At 39.1% G+C, this 17,500-nt stretch overlaps 1 protein-coding gene across 10 annotated transcripts in view; it reads left to right on the forward strand.

Moving 5' to 3' along the window:
* The window catches only part of STRBP (spermatid perinuclear RNA binding protein), a 134,712-nt gene that overhangs the window by 34,332 nt on the left and 82,880 nt on the right, over nt 1–17,500 (forward strand). Inside the window, exon 1 of one of the 10 annotated variants that reach the window (XM_067743373.1) lies at nt 16,401–16,420. The exons of the other annotated variants lie outside the window; for them this stretch is intronic. The gene's annotated coding sequence lies outside the window, so the exon portion shown is untranslated. Of the gene's footprint in view, nt 1–16,400; nt 16,421–17,500 lie in introns of those variants that run through there. 10 annotated transcript variants of the gene reach the window in all.

Below are 17,500 nucleotides of genomic sequence, written 5' to 3' on the forward strand. Positions count from 1 at the left end.
ACCTGACATTTCCAGGGCCTGTGCTAGGCTAGCAGATAGATAGAAGAAACAGCCTCTGTCTTCATGGTGCTAATAGGAGAGATATGTGTAAGAAAGTAAATTCAGGATTTCTTGGACCTTTTAGTTGCAAGTAATAGAAATCTGTAGGATCTCAATATATAGGTCTTGCTTTCAAAACTCTAGGGCAGGAATCAGAGGGGCTTCTAGGAATAACTGGAACCAAGAACTGGAAGGCTGATAGGACTGTCACTTCTTACCTCTGCTTTACTCTGCCCATCTGTTCCTTTCTCTTTGGAGATCTGCTCTCTTCTCTTTTTAGTACATATGGTAGAATATGGCTTCTTCCATAGCCTTTCTTTTAAAACTAACAGTTCTCAGCCACACAGAGACACCAATTTTCTGTTTTAATTTCAATTCCAAATTCCTGGGAGGGGGAATCTGATTGGCCCAATCTGGTCCACCTATGCTTGAGGGCAGAGTTTTGAAGTACATATCTCCTGTTGGAAGCCTACCTTTCTGTAAGGAGCTAAGTAATGGGGATAGAAGAGACTGTTCCCGGAGCGAGTGTGGGGCTATTGTAAGGAGGCTGACATTGAAAAATGTTTCCAACTCCAAGTGTGATAAATAATTCTACAGACAAGCACAGCATACACAAATAGCATAGAGGGGGAATGAATCACTATTTAGGGATGGAGTGGTGGTCAGAGACAGCTTCCTGAAGAAATTGGTGGCTGAGTTGGGTTTTGACAGATAAATTCAAGTACAGCAGTGGGAAAGAAGGATATGTGCTACAGAAGAACAGCAGTAGAAAGATAGTGTTTAGGTAATTGTAAGCACATTAGTACATTTGTAGTATACTTTTTGAAGTGGGGCAGGTTTGTTAGCGGCAGGGGAGAGAGAGAGGTGGGTAGGGAGATAGATAGATATTTAGGTATTTAGATAGATCAGGGCCAGTTCAAAGGAGAATCTTACCTTGCTAAGATGGGAAACCAGGAGGAGTAGATGACGATCAGATTTATTTTCTTAAGCGATCATTTCATTGGCTAAATTGGAGGCAAGTTCATCCTCGTGAGAGCCTGCACTAAGAAAATGGCAGTGAAAAAGGAGAGGGGAGATATTTAGGCAGTAAAATCTTCAGTACTTGGGATTTATTGAATGTAGGGGGAGAAGGAGAAATCTTAAGATGATGCCCCCTGGTCTTCTGATGGGTGACTGGGTGAATTGGGATACCAGCCAAGATAAGAAATATAGGATACTGAGGTGCTGTTGGTTGTGCATTTCTTGATCTGGCTGATAATTACAGGCGTAATTTTTTAGGACTGTTAAATTGTGCATATATGTTTTATGCATTTTTCCGTACATAAGTTATATTTCATAATCTAAAATGTTACAGAATAAAAAGAAACAGAAAATATGCTTTGGGAAAAAGATGCTGACTTTAGGAGTGGACATTTGCATTTGGGGCGTCCATGCGACCTTCCAGATGGAGATGTGTAGAAGGCAGTTGGATATGAAATTTGAAGTCTGGGAGAGAAGTATGGGCTGCCAATGAAACGATTAGATTAGGTTTGTAGTTCACCTGCCTGGCTGTGAGTTAGGATCTCCTGGAGAGTTAAAAAAAAAAAAAATACAACCTAGATCCCACCCCAGCCCAATTAAATCAGTCCTTGGTGATTTATGGTGGTATGAGGGCACAACGTCTAGCTTACAAAGCTCCCTGTGCTGCTTATTCTAATGCACAGAGATGAGAACCACTGGCTTGCAGGGAGATTACTTATTTCCTATGTTTTGTGATGGGGAGGTAGAGTTGAGCAGAGAGGATTTTGTAATTGCTTTAGAATTCAATATAGGTATATATTTGGGGGACATAATTCTTAAGACTTGTGCTTTCCCGCCATTATTACCTGAAGTTAAAAAAGGTATGCTTTTTGTTAAAATAATGATGCACATGTGTTCTTGAAGAAAAATATGTGGAAGATGCAAGCTGTTTTAGTTAAAACAGTTTTAAAACAGATTTCCTTTGATGAAGTGGCTATGTCTTCTCTAATTTTAATTATTAATAATGTATAGTCTTTGCAGCCAAACACAGAAAATCGCCTCATCAGCTGCAGTGTCTTTGAATAGTAAATATGAAAGACAATGACTGGTAAATGAGTTGTGTGTGTGATGTAGTCTGAAAGGCAGACAGCTGTAAATGCTGAGCAACTGTCTCTGATATATGTGATATGGAAAGGACAATTGTTCACTGGTTTGTCTTTTCATTCCCTCACTGCATAGCTTTGTAACTCATCAGGGTCCTGTATCCATCAATAAGTATTTATTAGCACATGGAATATGCCACGGGTATATTAGGAAATTTATGTAAGTTACTAAATAAATAGATTAAAATGCATGGGACTTGCACCAGGCATGCCAGTGTTTGAGTTTTGGATGGCATATAAAGAGCAGCAGAGTGCAAAATTATTTGATAGTTATAAGAATCCATTTGCTACTCAGAAACTGGAATGATTTCTTGGGTTTGAGCCTTTAGGTATGACTTACACATAGACGATTCTTCTAACTCACTGGCCTCTAGTCCCTTGAACTCTCCTCCTCTAGTGATTTTGTTTTCTATGGACTTCATTCAGACCATGGACCTCAGGTCCATGATCTTACCACTTTTTTCATTGTGTTTTATCTTCTTGATGTTCTCACTCCCTTCCTCACCCAGTGTAAATTCCATAGCCAGTCATCATACAAACTGTTCTGCATATACCCTCAATTCCCATGCCCCTTCTTGCTTTATCATATTATCATAAATTTGGCAAAATTTATAATCCTGGTGAAGTCTGACTCTCCTACTCTGTACCTGTGCATCTGAACGTAGATGGAAAAAGCATGTGTGCACATGCATGCGTGCACACACACACTCCCGTAACTGTGTTGACTGATCTTAAAATTCATGCCCTTGAACCTCAAGGGGTCCTTAATGATGCCAGGCAGTCATATGTACGTAGTCCATTCACTCTGTTACTCTTCTAGACAGCTCTTTTACACTATCACCTTTCTCTTTACACCCATAACACCTTCTCTCCCATTCATCTGATGACTTCCTAAGAAACTTCCTACTTCATTAAGAAAACACAAGCATTCTGTGCATATGCATTCTGCTCTCACTCCTGTTAACATAGATAAACTATCTGTGCATCTATCAAAGGTAATTCCTTTACTTCTGTACCAAATACCATCCACTCTCAACTACTCAAGGGTATTGCTCCAAGAATCACCGCCCCCCTCCAATTTCCTGCATCACTATTTTGCTTTCCATTAGGTCAGTCATCAGCATATAAACATGTTATTTTTCCCAGTTTAAAAAATACTTTTTCTTGACTCCACTTTCATTGCCAGGTACTGTCCCATATATTTGCCCTCTGTTGTAGCAGAACTTCTAGAAAGTTGTCTCTATTCAGCTGTTTCTGATTTCTTCCCTCCCATTCTCTCCTATTTTTTTTGTCGAGATATAATTCACATACCATAAAATTCACCACTTTACGTGTACAGTTTAGTGGTTTTTAGTATATTCACAAAGTTGTGCCTCTGTCACCACTGTCTAATTACAGAACATTTTCATCATCCTATGAGAAACCCTACACTGCTTAGCAGTCACTCACTATTCCTTCTGTTCCCCAGTCTGCGGCTCTGCCTATTCTCTTGGAATCTGCCTGTGTCTCTATGGATCTGCCTATTCTGGAAATTTCACATAAAGGGAATCATATAATATGTGACCTTTTGTGTCTGGCTTCTTTTACTTAGCATGTTTTCAAGGTTCACCATGTTGTAACATCTATCAGTACTACATTACTTTTTATGGCCTAATAACATTCCATTGTATGGATGAATACCACATCTTGTTTATCCATGAGTTTTTGGACATTTGGGTTGTTTCCACTTTTTGGCTCCTATGAAATACACTGATATGAACATTCATATTTAGGTTTTTGTGTGAATGTGTTTTCAGTTCTCTTGGGTGCATACCTAATTGCTAGATTATATGGTAACCTTACGTTTAACACTTTGAGGAACTATCACACTGTTTTCCAAAAGGACTGCATTTTACATTCCCACCAGCAATGTATGAGGGTTCCAGTTTCTCCATTTCATTCTCACTTAAGCCAACTTGATTCAATCAGGTCTTTCTCCTACTTCTTGACTGAAACTGCCTTTGGCAAGGTCATCGGGAACATCAAAGTACCAAAATTCAGAGTATGTTCTCAGTCATCATTGTGTTTGACCTATAAACAGCATTTGACACAGCTGATTACTCATTCCTCCTTGGTACATTTTTTTTACTTTTGGCTTCCAGAATACCACACACATTCTTTTCCCTCCCTCTTACCCCCCATTTTATTGGCCAGTCCTTCTCAGTTTCTTTTGTTGTTTCCTCCTTTCTCCCTGCTTTTTAAAATGGAGTTTCCATTGGGGATCCTATCTATACTTATACATTTTTTTTTTTTTTTTTTTTTGTGGTACGCGGGCCTCTCACTGTTGTGGCCTCTCCCGTTGCAGAGCACAGGCTCCGGACGCTCAGGCTCAGCGGCCATGGCTCACAGGCCTAGCCGCTCCGCGGCATGTGGGATCTTCCCGGACCGGGGCACGAACCTGTGTCCCCTGCATCGGCAGGTGGACTCTCAACCACTGTGCCACCAGGGAAGCCCTACTTATACATCTTTTAATACTGTCTTACACTGGCTCCCAAGTTGATAACTCTGAAATCTCTTTTTTTGTATTTCAGAGCCAAATATCCAACTACCTACTCAGCCTCACCAGGATGTCTAATAAACATCTTAAAATGGAACATGTCTAAAGCCAAACCCCTTTCCTGCTCTGTCTAATATGCTCCACCTACAGGTCTCCCTGTCTTTGATGAAGACAATTTCATCCTTCAGTTGTTCAGGCCAAACACCATGGCATTAACTTTGCTCCTCCTTTCTCACATGCCACATTCAGTCACATGCTAGGAAGTCCTTTTGGCCTTACCTTCAAAGTATACGCAGAGTTGGAACACTTCTCCCCACCTCCACTGTTGCCATCTTCTTGGTCCCATCATCATCTCTCACCTGGATCTTTGTAAAAAGATTCCTCATCAGACCCTCTGCTGTATGTATCTTTGCCTCCAACAAGCTAGCTCAACACAATAGCTGGAAGAATCCTTCAGGAATATGTCAGAACATAATCATTTTCTGTCCAAACACTACTTTGGCTGCCCATTTCACTCAGTAATAGCCAAACAAGGCCCTGTTTCGTCTGACCCCATTATTTGTCCAGCCCCATCTACTATTGTTCTCCCTGGTTCACTCTGTTCGCCTTCTTGCTACTTTTCAAGCAGGCCAGGCATGTTTTAGATTCAGGGCCTTTGCATTTGCTGTTCCTTCCACTTGAAATATTTTTCACTTCTCTCAGATCTTCTCAAAACTTACTTTGTCAATTAAGCTTACTCTAATTTTTAATTCCGTAACTTGCTTTTCCTATACTCTGGGTTCCTCTTACTCTGCCTTTTTTTTTTTTTTTTTGCATAGCACTTGACGGTAATATTGACTGCCTTACTGACTTATTTATGATGATTATGATATGTTGCTCTCCCTCCCAATCCCTCTGCTAGGATGAAGCTCTATGTGGGCAGGGATTTTTGTTTTGTTCACTGATGTGTCTTAAGTGTTTAGAACAGGGGATGGCACATACTAGCCATTCAAGAAATATTTGTGGAATGAGCAAATAATGGATAGCTTTATGAGGGAGGTGGTATCAGAGGCAGGCCTTGAAAATTTTTGATAAGCAAAGTTTTGGGGAGAAAAGAACAGCTTGGAATATAATTTTTCCCACTCCCCTCTTTGTGTCTTTAGCAAAATCTCCTTATCTTTCAAGGCATGGGCATTTGAACTTGCACCTGAGTTTGAATCTGCTTCTTACTGTATATGACCTTGAGCAGGATTTGTGGCCACTCTTGAGTCTTTTTTAAGTCATTTTTATTGAGGTATACTTTACAGAGAGTAAAATTCACCCTTTTTGGGTATACAATTCTATGAATTTTGACAGATTTTTTCAGTCATGTAACCACCACCACAATCAAGATATGAAATACTTCCATCACTGCAAGAAGTTCCTTGGGTTCCTTTGTAGTCGGTTCCCTTCCTTTATCTCATGCCCCTGACAACCTGATGTAATTTCTGTCCCTATAGTTACGTTTTTTTCCAGAATGTCATATACACGGAGTCATTTAAGTATGACTCCTTTTTTTTGGGGGGGGGGTATAATTGCTTTACAATGGTGTGTTAGTTTCTGCTTTATAACAAAGTGAATCAGTTATACATATGCATATGTTCCCATATGTCTTCCCTCTTGCGTCTCCCTCCCTCCCACCCTCCCTATCCCACCCCTCCAGACGGTCACAAAGCACCGAGCCAATATCCCTGTGCCATGCGGCTGCTTCCCACATGGCATGTGGGATCCTAGTTCCCCGACCAGGGATCGAACCTCTTTCCTCTGCAGTGGAAGCGTGCAGTCTTAACCACTGGACCACCAGGGAAGTCCCAAGTATGACTTCTTTTGATTCAGTCCTCTTTCATTTAGCCTAATGCTTTTGAGGTTCATACATGTTATGGCATGTTTCAGGAGTTGATTTTTTTAAAATTTTATTTACAGTGATTTACAGTGTTGTGTTAATTTCTGCCATTTAGCAAAGTGATTCAGTTATACATATATATTCTTTTTCATATTCTTTTCCATTATGGTTTATTACAGGATATTGAATATAGTTCCCTGTGCTATACAGTTAGGACCTTGTTGTTCATCCATCCTATATATACTAGTTTGCCCATCTGCTAATCCCAAACTCCCAATTTATCCGCCCCCCGCCAACCACTTTGGCAACCACAAGTCTGTACTCTATGTCTGTGAGTTTGTTTCTGTTTTGTAGAATAGTTCATTTGTGTCACATTTTAGATTCCACATATAAGTGATAGGCATTGATATCTTTTTACTGCTGAGTAGTATTCCAGTGTATGGTTGTACTGCAATTTGTTTATTCATTCACCAGTTGATGGATTTTTGAGTTTCTAGTCATTATTAGTAAAGTTGCTCTAAATATTTTCATGTATCATCGATCTATCTATCTATCATCTCTATATCTATGTCTCTGCTAAACCTGTATATATATAGTATACATATATTTTTTGTGGTGGGGGGGAGTTGCGGACATACATCTTCATTTCTCATGGGTAAGTACCTGGGAGTGGGATTGCTGGGCTGTATGGTAAGTGACTTTAACTGTATGAAAACTGCCAAACTGTTTTTCAAAGTGGTGAATCTTTTTTCATTTTATCAAATGAGCCTATTAGTTAGGACTCGTAGTTGGAAACAACAGAAATTGACTCTGGCAAGGAAACTTCTGAATAGAATATTTTTAGGTGTCTCATAGAATCCCTTGGAGGGCTGGAGAGACAGGCTCAGAAGTTCTGTATCCCACAATGTTATCCTAGGCACAGATACTGGAGTTTCAACTGCCAACACTGCTGGGGAATGCTGGATGCTGTAAGTAGAACTGTGGTCTCTAGAAACCAGATGAAGCTGCTCTGCTGCTAGCACTTGCCAGAATGGATTCTCTGAGGGCCCAGCTTCTTTGAGTCATTATTTTTGCATCACCTTCTGGAGGTGAGCTCTGTCTCATGAGGTGGGAGACTCCCTAAACATGGAAAGGGGGTTCAGATGTGGGGCTGCTAAAATTAATGACACACACATATACCCCAAATACCTAACTCCAGAGGTGGTTGTGATTAGATAAAATAATGTCTGTACAGTGTCTAGTACTAGATGCTTCCTACTTAGTAGGTTGTAAATGTTAGTCTGCTTCCCTGTCTGCTGCTTTCCCATCTGTCTTTTTTAGGTAAATTTTTAGTTGAGCTTTAATAAAACAAAGTACATAAATTGTAAGCATATACAGCTTGATGCATTATCATGAAGTGAAATCATCCTTTTAACATGCAGAAGAAGAACTAGAACATTACCAGCACCTCAGAAATCTCTCATGTTGCCCCTCCTGGAAACTGCCCACTCCCTCCCAACCCTCTGCCCTGTCAGGTAACCACTATCCTAACTTTGACTAGTTTGCCTGTTTTCAAACTTTATATAATCAAAGCTGTATGTTCTGTTTTTTGTGTGTGATTTCTTTCAGTATTTGTGAGCTACATCCATGTTCTTGTGCATGGCAGGAGTTGATTTCACATTGTCCCATTGTATGAATGTAACAGTCTGTTGATGGACATATGGGTTACTTCCAGTTTTTGACTAATACGTGTAAGTGCTGCTATGAATATGAACATTCTTGCACATGTCTTTTGGTTTACATATGTGCACATTTCTGTGGGTGTGTAACATGGAGTGGAGTTACTGGGTCATGGGTTCTGTGTATGTTCAGCTTTAGGAGAGAATGCCAAAAAGTTCTCTAAAGTAGTTTCCCACCCAGCACTCCTCGTAGCAGTACATGTGAGCTTCAGTTAGTCACCTCTATCTTCTTGACGTGTCCTTTCAGTAAAACTTTTTACCCCAGTGTAATATTTGTTTGATTCTACCTAATCTTATGCTTCTCTCTATTATGTTATTAACTCTTTGATGTGAGATTCCATGTTTCATTTATCTCTGTCTTCTTAGTATTAAGTACAGAATATAAGATATACATAGTAAATGCTCAGTGAAAGTTTCATGAAAAAAGTGAAAAAAGAATATGTCTGTAGGCTGGAATAATCCTGGCATTTTTGGTGGGAGAGAGACTTCAGTGATCTGACTGGAATTAAAAATGGATGGTATATTGGAAACAGTGGTGGGATAGGGTGGAATTAAGTCAGGTGGAATCTGATTGGATTCCATAGGTAATAAATAGCCCTTTTTGGTTCCTGAACTGGGAGAGAATTAATGAAAGCTGTTTTGTTCTGTGAATGAAGAATTGTGTTTTTCTTTAAAGGTATGCCCAGCTTTTAGGAAACAGTTTCAAAAAAAGATTTGGACCTGTGATTGGACACAGATTAGACAAGGCATGGGTTGGTGTTTATTTGTTTAGCTTTACCTCTTAGATCTTAGTTTCTTTATAAACGGAGCTCACATCTTTCTTACAAAGATTATAACTAATATAAAAATACGAGTAGATTTTTTTTCTTATTCTCTGCATATTATATGGCAGTCCAAGGTTCAGAACTTTTATTTATTTTTTAATTAAAACAATTCTTTTTTTTTTTTGTGGTGTGCGGGCCTCTCACTGTTGTGGCCCCTCCCGCTGCGGAGCACAGGCTCCATACGTGCAGGCTCAGCGGCCATGGCTCGCGGGCCCAGCCGCTCCGCGGCATGTGGGATCTTCCTGGACCAGGGCATGAACCCGTGTCCCCTGCATCGGCAGGCAGACTCTCAACCACTGCGCCACCAGGGAAGCCCTAAAACAATTCTTTTACTTTGAGATTGAGTTCTTTTTTTTTTCTTATTTAAAAAAAATTTTTTTTTGAAATATAGTTGATTTACAATGTTGTGTTAGTTTCAGGTGTACAGCAAAGTGATTCAGTTACACATAACTATCTGTATTCTTTTCTAGATTCTTTTCCAGTATAGGTTATTATAATATATTGAGTATAGTTCCCTGTGCTATACAGTAGGTCCTTTCAGCACTTTTAAAATGTATGTTGTAGAGTATAACTTACGACAGAGAGGAAATTCAGCTTCTGCCAGTGTAAATCCATTTGGAATTTTGACTGACTGTCGTTATCTCCAGAGTGGCTTGCCCACCTTCTCTTCTGCCCTGTTGTTGTTCTTCTACACTAGCACCTTTGTTTTTTTGTGTGTGTCAGAAATCAAAAATAAAACATTTATAAAGTGGCTTGAAGCTTCTTCCCTTTGAAGGCTTATACCACAGAAGGGAGGGGAAGGGGAAGTGGGGGAGGAAAGTCTTCTTTGGATAGGAAGGGAAAATAGCTACATGGGCTAAGAAGGGAAGGGAAACTCTTTACAGAAGGGAAAAATAACCTTACAATATGGCTGGCATTCACCAGCTTAACCAAGTGATTAAACTTAGGATCACTATCAGGTACTCCCTCACTTGGTACAGTAGAACTACATAACATCATCTCTAGTTGTATTATTGCCAGAAATGAGGAAATAATCAGAGAAGTTGTAATGTGGGGTATTTGATAAAGACACTTGGCCTGCACTCGTAAAAAAATACTGACATGAAAAACAAAAGCAAAGATGAGACTGGATTTTTTTTTTTTTTTTTTTTTTTTGCGGTATGCGGGCCTCTCACTGTTGTGGCCTCTCCCGTTGCAGAGCACAGGCTCCGGATGCGCAGGCTCAGCGACCATGGCTCACAGGCCCAGCCGCTCCGCGGCATGTGGGATCTTCCCGGACCGGGGCACGAACCCGTGTCCCCTGCATCGGCAGGCGGACTCCCAACCACTGCGCCACCAGGGAAGCCCCTAGTTAGTTAACTTTTTAAAGGCTGTTTCCCGTGAATTCGAAGTAATAATAGTACTTACCTCATAGAGTTGTTGTGAGGATTAAATAAAGTAATATGTGCAATGTACTTAGGACAGTATCTGGAACATAGTAAACACAATTTAAGTGTTAGGTGTGATTTTATTATTATTGTTATTATTAAATAAAATTATGCATGTTAGTAACCAGTTCCTGGCACAGGGTTAATTGCAATTCTAGTCACTAGTAGAATGTGTATAGGATAAATGTTATTAACCAAGTTGTATTTTTATACCTCTGCACCTAGGTATAGGGAACATAAAACCTTTGAAGTTGTATTAATGTATGTAGATGAGCTATATATTCACTTAGGTCTTTTCCCCATTGTATCATTTTTGATTACATATTATATATCATTCCTAATCTACTCCTCAGTTTATTCATTTTATCATTAAAAATAAGAGTGAAGAAGACATTCTGTGTTAAGAATCTGTAGTCAGAAGAGAGGGAAGGAGGTAGTGTTAGTTAAATCTCTGAAGAAACAGGATATCATAGAAGGAAGCTATAAAGATGCCATAGGAAAGATGCAGGAATTGTGCTGGTTGCTGAATTTAGAAACATTGTCTGTTTAACTTAGTTTCTTCAGGAAATTGTGTGCAACCTGAGGATGCTAACTAAGCTTCCGTTACAGGTGTAAAGAATAAAAAAACTGCCTGCTCTGTTAAAATTTTATTCCGAGGGATATTGTAAAGCCATCGAAGCATCAGGACTGACAGACTAGAAATGCATTCAAGTGAAGGCTCATTAATCTTTAAGAAGAAGAAAAGCAAACATGTGTCAGATGGGGCTTCCCTGGTGGCGCGGCGGTTGAGAGTCCACCTGCCGATGCAGGGGACACGGGTTCGTGCCCCGGTCCGGGAAGATCTCACGGCTGGGCCCGTGAGCCATGGCTGCTGAGCCTGCGCGTCCGGAGCCTGTGCTCTGCAACGGGAGAGGCCACAACAGTGAGAGGCCCTCGTACCGCAAAAAACAACAACAAGAAAAAAAAACCGTGTCAGAGAAGCAGTGTGGATTTGCAATATTAAAATGCCAGTGTCTTTAATTATTGTCATAAAGGACAATGGGAAATAATTTAAGAATGAACATTACTTACATATTTCTTTTAAGGTTAGGATAGTTACGCATTAAATCAGATGTTTTTAGTGACGATAACCTAACAAGCAGCTAATTGTAATTTTAAGTGAGGCTTAACTTTAGTGACTTTATTAAAAATTATGTAGCTGTGCATTGATTGGATTGATTTCACTAGAGAAATTGCACTACAGGTGTTTACAAGTGCTGTTATTAGTGCTAATTAATAATGATTTGAACCTTTTTCTTTTAATTGGCTTTTTTTTTAATAAAAAGAGAATTCCTGTAAAAACTCTTACATTTTCCCTATTTTCTGTATTCTTTGTGTTTCTTATAAATTGGCAAGGGACTAACTTTGCATATGGTCTGTTATTTTTGGAATAAGAGACTTTTTTTTCCTCTCTTCTTTCTGGTCTGCTTCTCTAACCTTTAACCACCCTGTTAACAGATGTTCATTTTATCCTTCTGCTCCGTCATTTTGAATAACTGTTTTTGAAAAAGGCCACCTTCTAACAGTGACTTAAATTTTCTTATGACAGCATCATTTAGGATTGTATAACTCTTATTCATCATGACAATTTTGATTCTTGAAGTTCCTTTTATCTTTTTGATTGAGTTCATATCTGTATATAATACTGGATGGAAAGCCTGTCCTTACATTTTAGGTTATTGGATGATCATCTCTTCCAGACTGCTTAGCTTAGTTTTTAGTTGGTTGACAATACCTTATGAAGCAGATAAAGCAGGTGTCTTTTACCTGAGGGAACTTTAGTGTAGGGATCCACAGATTTAGGTGCACTTAACAGATTTGGGTTCAAACTATAGATTTGCCTTGTGGTGCTGTTGGGCAATTTACTTAACCATCTGAGTCTCAGTTCCTCAACCTTAAAATGGAGACTGATCATATGTTGTTTTTTTTTTTTTTTTTACCTTGTAGGGCTGATGTAAATATTAAAGTAGATGATTAGTGTAAAGTGTCGTGTACAGTCTGTGGAACATAGGGGTCAAAAATAGAGGCTTAACTGCCAAGGTGATCATTTTACCGGATTGGTCATGTAATTGTGTATGATATAGCAGCAGTGTTTACAATTTATACGAGCAGTTTCCTTAAATGAATTATCTGGGAATAAAGCACCTTCAGGATGTATTGTGGTCAGCATTTCAGTTGAAGCACACTCTTAAAGAGCTTGAATTTGATTCTCAGCAACCAAAGGGTACACAGTAGCTGTGATCTTAGCATCTACTTGCCTATAGCCTGGTAGAGAGATAGCCCTATGGCAAGTTGTCTGTTATAAGTTATGCATCTAGCTGTGCTGCAGCTATGGAGAATGATGAGGAGCTGTTCATATGGCCCACTAGAAGTACCAGGACAGAGTCATAATTGGGTCGTTAGTCATTTATTCATTTGACAAATGTTTGAGAGCTTACTGTCCAGGCACTGTGTCATGCACTAGGAATACAGCAGAGGACAAAACACGATATCTGCCTTCAAGGAACATGTAGTTACAAAACTGGTAAGTGGTGAAACATAAGGCAAAACTGGTGTAATGTAGTGTACTGTAATCAGCCCAAGCTTGCCAAATGGTTGAGAAGGAGTAGAGGTGGAGGTCAAGATTGGGGAAGGCTTCCTACCAGAGGTGCTGTTTAAGCCGAGTGCCTAGTGAGGGTAGAGGGTTTAAGAAGTTAAGGATGGTATTTTGAAAATTTCATTCCACGAGTTCAGCATCTTATTTCTTATATATTTTTTTAATTTTATTTATTTATGGCTGTGTTGGGTCTTCGTTTCTGTGCGAGGGCTTTCTCTAGTTGCGGCAAGTGGGGGCCACTCTTCATCACGGTGCGTGGGCCTCTCACTATCGCGGTCTCTCTTGTTGCGGAGCACAGGCTCCAGATGCGCAGGCTCAGTAATTGTGGCTCACGGGCCCAGTTGCTCCGTGGCATGTGGGATCCTCCCAGACCAGGGCTCGAACCCGTGTCCCCTGCATTGGCAGGCAGATTCTCAACCACTGCGCCACCAGGGAAGCCCCTCAGCATCTTATTTCTGGGAATAGGTTATTGAGTAAGCATGCTTGAATCTAATTTCCAGCAGAAAAGTGGGAAATCAGATTTCAGAGATCCTTTCTTTCTCTCCATATTATCGGGCATGGGGAGTAGACCTAACTTTGTGCTCTGGAAAGACAAAGGTCCAGGATCACTCTTGGAAGCTGATGGCCTTCTCTCTCATGGAATTTTAGAACATTACCAGCAATGTATGTATTGAGTTTTTAAAATTTGGTTACAGTAAATATTTGTTGACTGAGTAGCAAATGGGATTGGCATGGTTCTGGTCTGTAGCCCAACTTCAGCCTTAAGATCTGAGAGGCTCAGAGATTGGGTGAGCTAGTAGATAGTACTTAGAACATTGGGCTTTGGAATCAGTCAGTTGACTTAGTAACATTGGTTATTAAACAAACATGAATTCATATCTTGGCTCTGTCACTCACCCTATGGTATTGGTCAGTTAACTTAATGTCTCTGTTAAGCACTTCAAAGACATTCTTATTTAGTTTGAAAACAATTCTTGTTGAAGCAGATGGTTCCTCAGGGATGAGAAACCCAAGACTCAGATGAGTTACATGCTTATTCTTTTACACATATGTGTGTGTGTGTGTGTGGATAAATGTGTATATATACAAATATATATATGCGTATGAGGGAGAATTAGTTTTACACTTTGGTTGGGATGAAGGAAGCCTTCCTGGAGAGGTAGCTTTTGAGATCGGTGGGCCTTTTTGGCAGATGCTTTATAGCATAGTGAGTCACAAAGAGCTCCAGTTCTGTAGACAGGTGGTCTGGTTTGAATCCTGGCTTTGCCACTGACTAGCTGCTTGATCTCAGATAAGTTATGTCACTCCTTTGGACTATTGTTTCCTCTGTAAAATCGATATAGTCACATCTCTCGCAGAGGGTTTTTTTTTTTTTTTAACATCTTTATTGGAGTATAACTGCTTTACAGTGGTTTGTTAGTTTCTGCTGTATAACACAGTGAATCAGCTATACATATACATACATCCCCATATCTCCTCCCTCTTGCGTCTCCCTCCCACCCTCCCTATCCCACCCCTCTAAGTGGTCACAAAGCACCAAGCTGATCTCCCTGTGCTGCGGCAGGGGGTTTTTGAGGATTAAATGAAGTGATGCATGTAAGATGCTTAGCCAAGTGCTTGGCGTACAGCAGGCACTTGCTATTATTACTGTGGCAACAAGCTCATGGTACTGTACTGCTGTCTCTTGAGTTCAGGACTCACTGTCATTGGTTCGATTGGAAGGGTAAACTCCCATGTTTAATATAACACTGTACTTTTCAGAGTACTTCCGCAACTGTTAGTCAGTTGATCCTCACAGTAGCCTTGTGAGGCAGGCATATAGGGCAAGAGGTATTATTTTTCAGGAAGCAGAATCCACAGGGCCAGGGGAAAGGCCTTTATAGCTGTTAGTGGCCATTCCAACATTATAGCCCTGGTCTCCTGACTTACACTCTGCTTCTTTTTCTTTAGTTTTCTGTGAATAGAAGTCATTCAGCAGACCTGAGTTTGCATTTAATCACTGACATTTACTGGTTACATGATCTTGTCAGAGTTATTTGAGTCTGTTTTACCGTCTGTCAAGTGATGAAACTTTGAACCACGCAGGATTGTCTGTCATGCTAAATTTACTTTGCGTAATGCTTTATAAGAATTGCTTTGTGCAAACTACTATATATAAAATAGATAAACAACGAGGTCCTACTGTATAGCACAGGGAACTGTGTTCAATATCTTGTAATAACCTATAATGGAAAAGAATATAAAAAAATATGTATGTATAACTGAATCACTTTGCTGTGTACCAGAAACTAACACAGCATTGTAAATCATCTATCCTTCAATTAAAAAAAAAAAAAGAATTGCTTTGTGTAATGTTGTAGGGGAATGTGTATTAAGATGCAAGTTTATTCACTAATTGTTATCTTATTTGCCTAGTGATAATGCCGGTAAGAAGTATTCCTATTTCAGTATTGCCTTTAATGTTCTTATCCTGCTTTTTAAGGGTAATACCTTTGATAGTGATGTGAGGACTCCATCTTGGGAAAACCTAGGAGACCTAAGAGTGTTTTGATGGGTTTATAATAACACTTCACAAAATAATTGAATTCATTTTTCACATTATTACTTGCATTGCTTGGTCTTTCCCTTTTGTGTGTCTCTGTCTCTCTGTTTCCCTTTCTCTCTCTCTCAGCTTAATATTACTCAGATGGTTGAGCGCTTTAAAGCTTTTCAGCTAATAATAAAGTACATCATTTAGAAGTTTGAAGTTTGTTTCCCACTGGAAATTCACACAAGGGGATGCTTTTTACATATGAAGATCATTCTTCATGAGTGTTTATCAGTTATTTATATACTGTCTTCCTTGTGAACCTCTGTCAGAGGTAGGTGAATATGTAGTTCTGTAAATACCATATTAACTGGAAATTACGAAATGTAGAAATTAAGTAGAACGAATTGTTTTTATATTCTTAATTTTTTCTTGAAACATTAAATATATACCTATGCATTTGTCTATTAAGTGGTTGAGTTGTTATGAAAACCCCAATTTTAAGTTTTCTAATAACTGAGAATATCTGCATTAAGGAAGAAATTTTGCATTTTACTTGTTCTTTTTCTGTACAGAAGGTTGGGGAAAATTGCTGAGGTTAACTTGAAAGTGTCACTTATGAGTAAGAAGACTTTTTTGAGTTGGCATCTATATTTTAAGAGCTGGTGAGAAACAAGTCATCCTGTGAAAAGTAAGGATGTTTTCTGTGGATCATGGAAGTTTTTGTTCCCTTTCCAGTATGTAGCAAGCTTAGAGCACTTACTACATTGCAGTTTCATGAATGCTGTTGTACTGAATATACCATGAGTTGAGTCATAGTATGTGACTTTTACATAATAATAGGCATAATAACTTAGGATACTATATCAGAAATTCATATTTTTTGTTATCCACATTAGGAAAATAGCTTAATAACTGTTTATAGCTGAGTGGTTTTTATTTAAATAAAAAAATTATACCCCAATCAGGAAGATCAAAACTCAGTTTAGTAAAAAGTTTAACATAGGCTAAGACGCTTTTTAAAAAATTGGATAATGTGCACAGAATTGGGTAATGGATTAGACATAAACATTGTTTATGACATGCTCTCATTTGCCCATGGATAGTCTGTTTTTATATTATTTTTAAAAATTTAATAAGCTCCTGTGAACCCACCATCAGAACAGAAGCTAGCCCTTAATAACCTACATCTTACTTTATAGGTTCCCCCAACCATCCTTATTCCAGTTCCTACCCACAACAGAATTCACAGCTGGAATTCTGTATTCATCATTCCCTTGCTTTCTGGTTTTGTATATACCTTTATTATATCTTTATGGATTCTTAGATTCTTTTTATTCTGGTCTTAATTTTACAAAAAAGATATCATTCTATATGTAATCATTTGGGACATAGTGTTTTCACTTAATATTGTACTGCTAAGATTTATCCATATTGCTGCATGTCACTGTAGTTCCTTCACTTTGCTGAATAATAATCCATTGCATTAATATACCATAGTGTATTCATTTATTCTCCTGTGAATGGGCATTTTGCATGTTTTCCAGGATTTTGCTGTTTTGAACAATTTTGCTATGAACATGCTAATGTACACGTCGTGTCTCTTGTACGTGTGTAAGTTTCTCTTCATGTATGCTTAGGAGTAAAATCCCTGAGTAACAGAGTATGGGATTATTCGATTTGTGGAAATTATGCCAAACATTTTTTTCCCAACATCCATCATAAAAGTCCCTACGGATCTATACCCTTTCCAACACTTGGTATTGCCAGA

This window comes from Pseudorca crassidens, chromosome 7 (genome assembly GCF_039906515.1).
Source record: "Pseudorca crassidens isolate mPseCra1 chromosome 7, mPseCra1.hap1, whole genome shotgun sequence".
In the NCBI taxonomy this organism is placed as follows: Eukaryota; Metazoa; Chordata; class Mammalia; order Artiodactyla; family Delphinidae; genus Pseudorca; species Pseudorca crassidens.